Here is a 14,742-nt window from a genome sequence, read left to right as displayed (position 1 = left end):
TGAGGACCTATCATGTTCAATTGGCCTTCCAGGTGCATGATGTTTATTAGCTGGGATGATGGTCTGGTTGAATTACATCCCCCCACTCCCCAACTCTCTTAAAAAAAACCACACACACACACACACACACACACACACACACACACACACACAGTGTTGCTGACTTGTCCTTTTAAGTTCTAAACCTTTGTATTATTGTTCTTTTCATCTTTTGTCATTTTAGATTGCTAGCCTACTTTGGATGGGCATTTGCCCAGAAAAGCAACTTTGAAGCGCTGTAAATAAAACAAATAAATGAAAATAAGTGAATGCCTCTCAGCTAAACAGTATTATCCTACGTTGGCAAGGGATATACAAAAATGTTAGTCTGATATTCTAACATGGCCGTTATTCGAGTTTCTGTTATCATTTTGCACAGCCCTTGATATCCAGGGGATTTTCATTTGGCAAAAGCAATGCACAGAACAACTCTCTGCCCTAAATTATGCACGATTTTCCTAAACTCAAAGGGAGACTCGCATGTTTAATGCATTATAATGAAACCTGTGTCTTGGCAGCTTGCGGTAATAGGTTTGCTTTCTGTCTGAAATTTGGCATGGTCCTGTCATTAATAACATCTTAATCATTAGCAAATGAGTACAAAAGACTTGTGGAGCTCGAGCATCTTGTATGAGTTAAATTAGCTAATCAAAATAACAAGAATTCATTCTGGGCCAGGGCACACTCAGTAGTACCTTACTTCAAAGTGGGCCTCGTCTACTTAAATTCTTGCTAACATTTAGCAAGACTTGGCAAGCCCTAGGATGCACAGCAGACTGTTGCATTGTGACCTTTTATTGTGTATCTCTGCTCTTGCCGCTACCCCACTCCACTTGGGCTAGTTTCCACTAGGAGCTCTCCAAGGTCCTGTAGATCTTGTCCAGCTTGCTGTCTGGAACCTGCTACTTGTTGGCAGATGGCCTTCACCTCAGCTTTAGCCCTACTCAGTCATTAGACCAGGGATGGGGAACCTGTGGGACAGATGTTGTTAGACTACAATCTCTGACAATGGGCCAGGCTGGCTGGGGCTGGTGGGATTTGGAGCCCAAGAACGTCTGAAGGACCAAAGGTTCCTCAACCCTACTTTAGACAGTGTATCATGAGTTCTTAGTCCAAGTGGTATAGAACAGTAGTTCCAGTTAAGAGGGATCTACTCTTTTATCATTTAGGTATTTGGTCAATTCTACAATGCTATTTGATATTTATTACTACTACTGTTTTTAGTTTATGATTTTCCCCATGCAGTTTTACACATTGATGTGTAAGGTGCTTTGGGTATATTATAGATAGGAAATGCATAAATCTTTCAGATAGGCATTACTTTGATTGCTTGATCCACACTCTGCTGTTTTGAACACTATGTTGTTTAACTGGATTGTTAAATTTGGTGTATTTTAATTATGAATATATAAAAAGTTAATGTTTGATATACTTTGGTTTGATATACTATATAACACTATATAAATTAAACAACGAACAAATAGTAGAATAATAGTAGAACAATAGTTACTGAGTAACCTTTTGTCTGTTTTTTCTACCACAATGCTGTTCCCAGCTTAATGTGAGACTCTGTAGGATGTGGGTGATTCTTTTGGAATTGTATTTTTGTGTTCCAGATTATCCCATAAAACATAACAACCACTTGTGTGGCAACACTAGTTTATTTGGTAGTATACACAAAGACCTTTTAGACAGATCAGAATAAAGTTATGGAACTGGGGAAAAATCAGAACTTTTTTGTTACCTTCAGCTGAAGTAGAGGTCATTGCAAATGGAAGAAATGCAGATTTGTGGAAGCAATAAAGCAGATTTAAATATAAATAAATTCAAAAGCATGTAACCATAAAAAGACATCACACTGGACATCATATAAACTCAAAGCTTGCACAGTTTATATATAAAATTTCCTAGAACATTGATATGTACACCATGCATTCAAATAATATGTTTGGTTAATCAGATTTAAATTCTGAAGAACATGAGCTGTTCCCTCAAGATGTTATTTCAATATGTTCTCCCATAATGCTGTTTACATATTACAAAAGAACATGAGATATTTGACTACAGAACACAAAAAATTATAATGCAACTTTGTAAATAAAATGAAAACTCTCTCAAGGCTTGATTTTTCAGTGATGGAAAACTCTCTATTAAAGAGAATAAGAGGTGGATTAAAGCCTTTAATAAAGATATGCTATGAGAAGGCCAAGTCTACCAAATGAACAACACAATATGTTGCTAGGAAAAGAATATTTGTTATTGCATTTCTATAGTATACCCAGTTCCAGTTGTAAGAGATCAATATCTTTGGAACAAAGTGTCCCAGCTATATCATATAACATAATTTCTCTCCAAAATAGGAAACAGAGGACCAGTACAGCATTCAGCAGCCTATTACAAAATTTTCATTTGCCTTGTATGTGGGAATATATATATATACAGAGAGAGAGAGATAGAGAGAGAGAGAGAGAGAGAGAGATTTCTTTACACTACAATATATACTTGGAAGCTCGGTCTGTACATCTGCTTCATCCAAATCCTGAGGCAGGCATATTCAGAATGAAGCAGAGACCTCCTGAAGAAGAAGAAGAAGAAGAAGAAGAAGAAGAAGAAGAAGAAGAAGAAGAAGAGTTTGGATTTGATATCCTGTTTTATCACTACCTGAAGGAGTCTCAAAGTGGCTAACATTCTCCTTTCCCTTCCTCCTCCACAACAAACACTCTGTGAGGTGAGTGAGGTTGAGAGACTTCAAAGAAGTGTGACTAGCCCAAGGTCACCCAGCAGCTGCATGTGAAGGAGCGGGGAAGCGAACCCGGTTCACCAGATTACAAGACTACCGCTCTTAACCACTACACCACACTGGCTCTCCTGAGGCAAGACAAGGCCCCTTACAGGTGACCCAAGTGGAAGTGGGCCCCACAAGTTCTTTGGAGATATCTAGAGTTTCAAAAACTGCATTCTAAGGCTGTGTACACATTGGCAGCTTGAAACACAGGGAGGTCATCCCCCCACCACCACTACGTTCCAGTCACATTCTTATATTGCAGTAGTGACCAGAGAGGGGACAGGGATGTCTTCACCCATTATCTGATCTGTTTACCCACTGAAGCTGCCATCTGCATGTGTGTAATGGCTGTCTGAAATGTATGCACACCTCAGCTTTAGTGCCCCATGGTGTGTATAAATTTCATTAACAACAACAACTGCAGCTTCTGGTTTTTTAGCAAGATGGAAGGTAGTTGAAGGAAAGTGCATCAAATGGGCGTATCTCTCAAGAAGCTACAGGACTGTGGTTAATTTCACATGCACTCAGCTTCAAACACCAGTGTTGGGGACAAAGCAAGCAGCAACGTGTACATTGCTTATGCTAGGCAACCCATATTCATTTTTTTTTAAAAAATGTAAACAATATCATAAAAAGAAAACACCGGGGGAGGAGAATGGGAAGGGAGATGGAGTTTGCTGACTTAGAGCTGCAGCTTCCAATCCAGGGCTAGACTCTCACCCAACACACCACAACTGAACTAAGAGGAAGGCACATTTGGCAAACCATCACCGTGATCAACTTCCACCCGGAAACCTATTTCCCCATTGTGGAAGGATGTATAGATCCAGAATGGACCTTCACAGTCACTTACGGACACACCGTTAAGACCATATTCATGGAAGACAATCTTACTTAGCTACAAGCCAAAGAAGAAGACAATGGGTAGGGTGAGGGATGTTGATTCTATTAAAGATTTCCCATTTTTGCACTCTTTGGCTAGTTCTCTGAACATTACAAAGAGTTTGTTAGTGGCATTTTGAATCAGCTTGTGTGTTGTATTTCTTCTCATCCCAGCCTTTCTACCTGTTTGTTTTTCTTCAGTTCTTTTACATCCTTCTCAAGCTATCCCAGCTCCTTCTTCATTATAAAAACAGTAGTTAATATCTACTATTTTATTTACTATCAGTCAGTAGTTCTTATCTACTATACAATGACAATTCATTTATGAATCTGCCTCAGCTCAGTAACTTAGCAGGAATACAAAAAGGTGTACTTTAAGGATATTAACTTTAAGTTACCTGTATAAAGATGAAGGTGCAAAACAGGAGGTTCTGGCCAAATAGAAAAAGGTGTTTTTAATATGGTTAATGCAGTTTGTCTTTAAGTATGGAAACTAAGCGTATTCTACCTTTACCTAATTTGTGTGCATGTTGTCCTTGCCCATCATTTAAGTGCTTAATAAATACAGACTCCTAATGTGTCAAATCCCCCCACCCTTTTCCAAACTGCGCATTGTTAACTTTCTAACTGCACAGCCCCCCCCCCGACTCTACATTTTTGGCCAACTGCCCACTAAAAAGAAGAAAGCAACCTCGTGACATATGCTAACCAATATAAACAACCCCAGTGACATGACATGCTCCTGGAGAATTGAGGGCATGGTGTTTCTTATTTCTCTGTCACGACAGGGGAAGCTTTCAGCCAAACAACACAAAAACACAACCTGAGCTCTGAAGAAATATGCCAGAGAGCGGAAACCAGCTCAGCTTTCACCGCTCCTGGTATAAACAGGGCAGCTGCAGTGAAGGAAAAGAGATGGATCCCCTTACACCCAAGGCTTAATATGATAGCCTTTCACCTATGACATTAAAACAAACCAAGGTGTGTGTGTGTGTGGAAGGGAGAAGAGGGGAAATTTTTTTTCCTATTCAAAGCAGGGTGCAGCAATAGCAGGAAAAATGCAACAGACAGAGTGAATTGTGTGTGATCATAATTTAACAAATCCCAACACATGTCGACTTAAATACGAATGGTATACTAAAGTTGTATTGCGTTAGCAACATTGGAACATGAAGCATATTTTAGGGGGTTATTGTTTCGATTTAGGCTTGTGTGTATCTGTCTATCTGCTTACCTGTCTGTATTGCAGCTTCCTCGCCTGAAGACATTTGGAATGAATGGATGAAAATTCAATATTTGTTCATTGGTTTATTCGATGTAATTGCTAATGGTCACAATCTAAACCGATGTTAATCTATGTCAGGTAGGGATCCTCAAGCATCCTGCTGTTTGCTTCAAGAGGGGCTCACTCCTTCATGTGTGCTCCAAGAAAGCATGTGCAAAACACTCATGGGGCTCAAAAAACCCACTGTCTCCAGCAATGGCTTGCCTGTCCTCCTGCCTGCTAGTATCCCCTCCCCCCCTTCTGCTTTGATTTCCATTTAATTGTAAGGCTGTGCCCTTTGCTTTCTGGGATTAATTTCCGTGTCCCTCCACCTCCAGAGTGTGATCAATTTTAGGTTTAAGCCTGTCAGGACAGACATCCCACCTTCTGGTGCAACTGGTCACCTCTACTCACAAAAGGAATAAGTTCATGTAGCCCATGAAAATACTGAAGAAATGCATTCCATGGAACCACACAAACATGGTACATCTCTCTACTTTGAACCCAACACCAGCATTTGGAGGATGTAAAAAAGATTTTAGTTCATAAATGATATGTAATTCCAGTTTCCATAGAGTGTAGCCCTGTAAGTCTGAAAACAGAAGAATCTTGTGATCCCTCAAAGACAAACATGGCATATTATGGCGAATACCAGCCTATCCCAATGTACAGCAATCTAGATATGGTTGGACTGCAACTCCCACAAGCCTTAACTGGCCTAAACAATGTTCAGGTTGGATAGGAGTTATAGTTTGAAACACCTGAAGGGCACTAAAGAAGGCTGGCGCACAAACTTTGTGGACTCACCCATTACTTGTGATGAAATGAGCTGTCCCAGGGAGGTTTATACTGTACTATGATTAATTGTGTTAGCCTTGATGTTTTTCCCCCAGTCACAATTATTCTATCTCTCTCACAAACACACATGCCCGCCTGAGGTATTTCCTTGCATTTTACAGTCAACATTGGGCCTTTTATCACTGAAACTTGGTACCCTGAGGGCTCTAATATTTATAAGAGGTGCCCAGAGCCTAATTTTGCATAGCTGTGCAAATTCCCCTTCGGTATGTTAGTTCATGACAGGAACACATCTATAAGCAAAAGGGAGCTCTCACTTCCTAGAAGGAAATGGGAATTGGGTTCCATTGTTCCTGTGGACTTTCATCAGGGTTGTGGACCCTCAAACCCCACTGAAAATGTTAGGGTCACAGGAGTCTGTCAAGTCCATATAATGAGGGAAATTCATATTGATTGATGACTCTCCAGAGGCTTGGAATCTGGGTGAGTTTTGGACAAGTGCAGATCCTTATCTAAATATCTAGTATATGCAGCATTGTGCTGGTAATCTTGCAAGACCGGGCTTCTTTTGGGAATAACCAGAATGCTCAGGTCATATCACAGAAACTCTTTTGTTTTCCTGTTTTGGCTTTCCTATAGCATCTGGAAAATAGAAGCAGAAGCTAATTCTTTATACTTTTTGTGATTTTTCACCATAACCACAAGCACACCTTTAAAAATATATATATCATTTTACCCACTATGCATTATGCTGCAAACAACAGGGCTAGCCATTGTGCGGTCACCCTGCAATGTTGTTGGATTCTAGACCAGTGTTTCCCAAACTTTTTTGGGCAACGGCACACCTGTTTACTGAAAAAAAATCTCGCGGCACACCACCATTAAAGCCCCGCCCCGTGACGTCAGCGCGCAGCGTCACGCCGGGAGGGACGCACGAAAGTGAAAGTTTTTTCCCTCCCCCTTGCCGGGGAACCTCCAAGATTTGGGGGTGGGAGGAGGCAGCAGAGCGAGGGACTGAGGGACGGCGGCAACTGAGGCGGCGGCGGCTGTTGTGGTGGTGGCGGCGATAGCGGGCGGAGGAGGGGGCGGCGGCGGGGCTTGAGGAGCCGTCGCCGGGAGTTGCTGCTGCTGTTGTTGCTGCTGCTGCCCGGACATGCCGGCCTCCTCCTCCTCCGCTGTCTCGCGCTCCTCCCTTTTGCACGCGCTGCGCCACCGCTCGGCACCACCACCGCGGAGCCGCCCCCGGCTCGACGCGGATCCTCGCCGCCGCCGCCTCTCACCCCTCGCCCGCCTCCCTCCCACGGCACACCAGCCAATGTCTCACGGCACAGTAGTGTGCCGCGGAACACCGGTTGGGAAACACTGTTCTAGACTCCCACAAGTCAATGAGAGCCAGTGTGGTGTAGTGGTTAAGAGCGGTGGACTCGTAATCTGGTGAACTGGGTTCGATTCCCCGCTCCTCCACATGCAGCTGCTGGGTGACCTTGGGCTAGTCACACTTCTCTGAAGTCTCTCAGCCTCACTCACCTCACAGGGTGTTTGTTGTGGGGGAGGAAGGGAAAGGAGAATGTTAGCTGCTTTGAGACTCCCTAGGGTAGTGATAAAGCGGGATATCAAATCCAAACTCTTCTTCTTCTTTTTCAAGTGGCAGGGAGCATGGATCAGGGGAGTTGTAGCCCCATAACACCTGAAGGTCACCATGTTGGTTTCTTTAAGTGAGTGGAATTGGTGCAAGAAGATAGTTCTTAAGTGCAAACAAATGAGGAATGCAACATTCCTCTCAAATGTATGTTTGCTATGAAGGGCTACTATCTCATGAGAATATATTTGAAAGCCTGGATCTCCTAAAGGAATTTTGAATGGGGCGGGAGACGTTTGTATGTAGGGGGTTGATGACCAACCTCTGATCTAAAAAAAAAAATTGCTGCTGTTTTGCTGATGCTAGAAAAGTTACAGCTTGATAGATGGTTGCAGTTCACTAAAAGATGGCATTACCTGTTTCAGAAAGCTACCAATTGCCACAGCCAAAACGATATGGAAATCTTAACACATTCAACTTAATCACCTTGTCAGGAAAAAAGAACTCTGTGTCACTGATTAACTGATTGCATAAAACACAAATCAAGTGCTTCCAAAGAATAAATCAGCAATCTTTCCAAATATTGTCAGAGATGCAGACCAGACTTTGAAGGAACAAAAATGTTCTTTTAGCTAGCACTGTGTTTTGCTCATTTTGCTGATCTTATTTATTTGCAAATTTCTGTTCATGAAGATCTTACAGCAGAAATCAGGAGCAATATTTAATTGAATTTGAAACAGCTCTGTCAAAAACATGTGAAAACTCATTTTAATTTATGTCAATGGCTAAATGAAGGAGCTGATCCTACTATCATTCTCTATATAGTCTGTTAAAAATATTAGGCCCCTGAATTAAAAGAAAGAAAAATCTATGCCACAAGGGAAATCATGGAAAGTCATGAAAACATTACAGTTTGGATCTCAATTTGCCCCCTTGGATGCTTTGCGATACAGAGGATCCTCATACAATATGCTCAAATAGCTCCCAATTTTGCCCCAAAGTCAAGATTAGGCTTTTAGTGTTTATATATTGACCAGAGGACATTTTTAATTATATTTCTAGATCAACTTGCAACCATAATGGCTTCAAAAGCTGTTCACAATTAAGCTGTTTAAAGTGATGAAATGAAACAATTCTATGCATGAAAACAACTCCAATCTTCTTTTACAAAACAACAGCATCAGAAACCCAATAGGGAAAGAGCTCAACCAAAAAGCAACAACAACAACAAGAAAGCAAAGAATGGAGAATTACAGCAAAAAAGCTGATTAAAAAAATGCAAAAATAGTTTGGAAGCTGTTAGAGGCAGTGAGAATTTTGGCACCACAGAAGTGGAGAAATGTTTCTGCACTATCACTTAAGGAGTAACTAGTTAACATACGGCTGAAACAGGATGGATTCAGGCATATGTGGAATCAATAGGACTTAGGTCTAACTTAATGGGACTGACTTAAGCAGGGCTACTGCTGTGCCTAAGCCTGGCAGAGGAAAAGCAAGCATTTAAAATGGTGTTCTCTGCTGGGTTGCCAGTTCACATAGGCAGATCCTAAACCCATTCAGCTTCTCTAAGTTCCCCATTTCTGGTCCCACCCTGCCACACTCTTGTAACAACCCCCTTGGGGAACGTATGCCAGCCTCAGCTCAGCTAGTTTTGGCTGAGCCGACTATGCCATGATGAAAAATTTATGTTGGTGTATCTTTTGAGCCAGGAATCAGCCAGCCAAGTCAGAGATCTGCTGCACCCCTATATATACATCTATCTATATCTATCTATCTATCTATCTATCTATCTATCTATCTATCTATCTATCTATCTATCATCATCTATCTATCTATCTATCTATTCAACAATAAATCAATAGTAACTAATACATCAATTCACTACAGTTGACCATCTTTAACAATAGTTAACAAACAACAAAACATCACTTCGAGTTAGTCAACTTTTCATATTTAACTTTATCTCTTTCTTAGCAAATCAGAAAAAAGGAGACTAAGAAAAGAAAGTGAGAAGAGAGGAAAAAATTAAGAAAGAAAGAAAAGGAAAAAGAAAAGAAGAAAAAGAAAAAGAAAAGAAGAAAAAGAAGAAATAAATTAATAAAGAAAGAATTAAAAAAGAAATACATTTGATCCATATAGATGTTATGCCCTAGGCCTAGAGATCTAGAGATCTGCTGCTTCCTAAGCTGCTCATTCTGGTGGGCCTTGCCATAGGATTTCCCCATAACTCAGATAACTTGCAGAGCTTAATATTGAAATAAAACCCACCTGAAGAATTTCAGTCAATAACCTTGGAACGAATAGGGGGAGATTCAGTGTGTCAAACAACTTTCTTATGTGAAAATTTAGGAACTGTGCATCTCATACAGAATTTCTGTTTAAATCCTCAGGAGGTTAATAATAATATTATTATAAATAGTAATAATACAAGAACGAATTCCTGCTCTTTAGTTTGCTGAACCCAAACAGATTAGCAGGAGCCAAAGCTGCCATGCAGAAAAGCACAAATCCCAGTAAGTTTATTTGGTACATAAAAATTCGAAAGAGCATGTGCACATTTCCTTTTTTTTATTACCGTTTATGGGAGCATTCAATTTTGCAGGTTTGAAGAAAAACACAGATGACTCATTCAGGAAAAAAGCAGGTCTAAGAATGAAATGTGTTCCTTCTATCCTGTGATACAGTAAAGAAGGAGGAGTTTCAGAAACATATCTGGAACTGTTCATGTATTTGGAATCAGGTGCCTTCGCAGACGCATTTGTCATCCCTCCCACAGAAATTGCAGATGGATTTTCTGTGCAAAGCCTGTCAAAAGACAGTTGTAAGGCCTGACTCAAGAAAGACATTCTTCAGAGCTCCATTCCATCTGCTGAAAGCTTTCTTGGCTGGGAAATCTCATCACCTGAAGGTGTTCTGAGGCAGGGATGCACTACAAATTGGCAAGCTCCGATGAGACTTTGCAGAGCTCTGTATGCTTATTATTAAGCCACCTCAGTAGTTCAGGGCTGCTGCCTATGCTTCCTAGTATAATTAGTCATCCAAGGCAATAAGCCTTGCAGTCAATGAATGTTCATAAACATTTATCACCTCTTCAGGTGCTGGTAAAGGAACACACACCAGATTTATGGGGAATAGCTTGTGTTTGATCACCACCAGTGTGAGGAGGCAAATACTCAGACTTCTGACTCGGAGGTGCAGACAAGGAGGATAGAACTGAATTGGAGGAAGAGCAATCATCCTCACAAGACGCAAAGCTACAGTAAAAGGTGGTTAGTTCTGCCCAACATCTCCTGTATAGATGTCAGTCCATTGTGGGAAACCAGCTTTGCTTCTGCCATAATGACAGAAAGAGATCCAGAATGGATTGTACATGAAACATACTTAGGTCTGCTCTTTGTCCCCCATTCAAAACTTAAAACACTTCCCAGGGGGTATTTGTATGCGGAAAGGAGCTGAAATGGTCATGGAAGGTAACAGGAAGTCAGAGTGTATGGTGGTGTGCCAAGGTAATATGCTATTGGCATCCTACCTCTGTTAGAAATTATGATGAGATTCTGCATCTTATGAATCTGCCAAAACACCATAAAGGGCAGCCTTTATGGGTGACCTCTCAGCAGAAAGGGGTGCAATCTTTTGGCCAAACTGGGTTGTTGAAAGGTGCTCTTGTTGCTCTCAGAACTTAGCTGCAGTGTTGAGTCTAGGAGCATACAATGGCTGTAATGAATTCCCCATAGTCCTCCATTTGCTTCTTACAAGCCAATGAAGGGGCTTAAAGGTAAAGGTAAAGGGACCCCTGACCATTAGGTCCAGTCGTGGACGACTCTGGGGTTGCAGCGCTCATCTCGCTTTATTGGCTGAGGGAGCCGGTGTACAGCTTCCGGGTAATGTGGCCAGCATGACTAAGCCGCTTCTGACGAACCAGAGCAGCACATGGAAACGCCATTTACCTTCCCACTGGAGCAGTACCTATTTATCTACTTGCACTTTGACGTGCTTTCAAACTGCTAGGTTGGCAGGAGCTGGGACTGAGCAACAGGAGCTCACCCCGTCACAGGGATTTGAACTGCTGACCTTCTGATCGGCAAGTCCTAGGCTCTGTGGTTTAGACCACATTACCACCTGCGTCCCTAATGAAGGGGCTTACCTGGGATCAAATATGTAGAGAATAATATTACTGGAGACAATGAACAGTGCCTGATAGTTATGTCTGCCGAAGAGTGCAGGAATCCAGTCAGTCATGCATCTTTGTGAGGGTGTGGCGAAGTTGTCTTAACTGATCCACCAACACCTTGACAATGATCCTGACGAGATTTCAGTGCAGATACTGATCATGGGGAGTTCTGTATCTGCTGGGATATGGATGAGCTTTCTTGATGGAAATTGTGGGGAGGAGTCATTGTGCACAAGTAGAGCTTTGTATATCGAAGGCTTCAGGTCTGAGCCATTTATTTCTCTGTTTATTTGGAGTATTACACCCTGCCTTTAAACTCAAAGAATTTGCATGGCAGTTTCCAACCATAAGATATTCAAAGGCAACAAGAGAATAATAAAAGCAGCATTATACTGTTCCAAAAACATAGAATCATTCTAAAATAACAGCAGCTAGAACAATAGCCATAGCAGCAAAACAGAGATCTGATTGCACACACACACACACACACACACACAACCATGGGCAAAATAAAATGGTTTTTGACTTAGTGCCTGAAACCTCAATGTAATACGTGTCAGGCGAGGATCCCTGATGAGCATGTTCCATAAAGTCCTGTGAGTTTCTAAGGGCGTGGTGCGGTTATCCAAACTGCTCCGACAACCGGCAAATATATTTTCTATTCTCGCAGGCCCTTTTGGAGTAGCTTTTCAATAGTTTTTAATTTGGTTAAAATAGATTTAATGAACTTGTCTGCTGCTGTCTTTACTGTGGTTTTGAAGCATGTTCTTTGTCTGTTTGGATGCTTAAATACAGCTATTAAAAATGATTTTGTAAATTGCCTTGGAATTTTTGAGGAAGGCAAATACAATATTGGCATGCCGGAAGGAAGGAAGGAAGGAAGGAAGGAAGGAAGGAAGGAAGGAAGGAAGGAAAGAAGGTCCAGTCTCCACTGTCTTACTATCCTCCAAAGCCTCTGGGAATGATATTCATTGGTGGTCAGGTTCAAGTATCTCCTGTTATAACAATAGGTAGCTGCCCTTTGTCCAAGTTATCATTTATTTATTAATATTTTAGGCATTTGAACCAGCCTTTCAAATATGTTCACATAGCAGCTTACCACAAATTAGGCAACTTGTGAGCTGGACAGACCAGCTGGTCTGACTCAGAAGAAGGTAAATAAATACGTTGCTTGCTTGCCACTTTTATGAAACATCTGGAATGGTTCTGGAAGCAGAAGATCAGGAAGGCAGCATGTTAATAGATGACTGTTTCAGATACTTCATTGCATGGATATTCTCTGTGCTGTCCAGGCAGAAAAAGGCTTGCATTTTTAAGCGGAAAGGTAGAGCTTGCTGATCAGCCTTAGAAAATACATGAATTACAGTTCACACGATGGGCTTCTTTCCAGGATCCTCTCAGTTGCCTTCAGAGATGGATTATGTTTCCACAAATGGTTCCCCCCTCTCCCCAATTCCTCCAAAGCAATAATCACCTCGCTAACCAGAAGGAAAGAACTTAATCTCTACTTGAAAAGGGAGATGAGGTTTCCTCTTTTCTGGGTACCAAGAGAGGATAGTTATAAATTGTCCTTGGAGTCTTACCAGTGGAAGCTGTCAATGAGGTACTTCCTTCTTCCAGGTAAATATTTCCAGGCAATTTTGCCAAGTGTGGCAGATGTTATGGCAACCCCATTAGCAGAGCAGGTGCTAAGGCACATGTTATATCTCATTATGGCTTTCTAGGCAAAGCTCCACTTAAAATCAAGTGGCTTACTTTATTTCCCAAAGCTTGTAGAATAATGTTTGATAAAATACATTTTGTTTTACAGTTTAGTTTGTACTGTATTGAGTTTAGTTTTGTAACACACATAAAAAAGACTGATTCATTTGCTTGGCTTAGATAAAAATAGCTCTAGTCACACCAGAGGGATGACTGATATTTGTCAAGGGAGACGTCTTGGATAATCGTAGCCTGATTCATTTGAAACAACAATAGACTATTGAATCAAAAAGCACAAAACCAAACCGAACATTTTCCACATAAATCATAAGACCTTAGACAAAGATACAGAAAAGTGTTTTGGGGTGTTCCTGTTATTTGTATTAAACAATACCCCAACCCAAGAGTCTGTACATATCTCCCTTGTTGTTGTTTAGTCATTTAGTCGTGTCCGACTCTTCGTGACCCCATGGACCAGAGCACACCAGGCACTCCTGTCTTCCACTGCCTCCCACAGTTTGGTCAAACTCATGCTGGTAGCTCTGAGAACACTGTCCAACCATCTTGTCCTCTGTCGTCCCCTTCTCCTTGTGCCCTCAATCTTTCCCAACATCAGGGTCTTTTCCAGGGAGTCTTCTCTTCTCATGAGGTGGCCAAAGTATTGGAGCCTCAGCTTCAGGATCTGTCCCTCCAGTGAGCACTCAGGGCTGATTTCCTTAAGAATGGATAGGTTTGATCTTCTTGCAGTTCATGGGACTCTCAAGAGTCTCCTCCAACACCATAATTCAAAAGCATCAATTCTTTGGCGATCAACCTTCTTTATGGTCTAGCTCTCACTTCCATACATCACTACTGGGAAAACCACAGCTTTAACTATAAGGACCTTTGTTGGCAAGGTGATATCTCTGCTTAAGACAGCATCTTAAAAAGCAGAGACCCTAGACCCCCAAAATACCTACTATAGTATACTTTGTCAGGCAAATCTTCTCCAAGGTTTCAGGGAGAAGCCTTTCCCATTACTGCTACTTGGAAATGTTGTGGACTAAACCTTAGAACCTGCATGCAGACTAAGTTATGTGCACTGCCACTAAGTTATGACTAAGTCCTCTGTGCTGGAAAGTGTAGTGATTTTCTTGATTCCAGAGAAAGAGGAAATCCTGCAGTTCAAGCCACCACAGTCTACAGAAATGCTGTGGCTCATCTATTTTGAAAGGGAGAATGCTTTGAGGGAGAATGTTTTTAGCTTAAGCATTATACATTCACAGTCTTGAAGACTGAGTTGAGGAACTTTAGATCGTATTTGCATTTTATCCTATACTGAAGCCAAGTGAGTGAGTGCTGAGTGGAGCAAGTAAAGGGAGAGGGGGAGGGAGGAGGAGAGTTTGGACTTGATATCCCACCTTTCACTCTGCTTAAGGAGTCTCAAAGCAGCTAACAATCTCCTTTCCCTTCTCCCCCACAACAAACACTCTGTGAGATGAATGAGGCTGAGACTTCAGAGAAGTGTGACTAGCCCAAGGTCA

Source organism: Podarcis vaucheri, assembly GCF_965113315.1.
Source record: "Podarcis vaucheri genome assembly, chromosome: 8".
Classification (NCBI taxonomy): Eukaryota; Metazoa; Chordata; class Lepidosauria; order Squamata; family Lacertidae; genus Podarcis; species Podarcis vaucheri.
Note: the sequence above shows the minus strand (reverse complement) of the source record.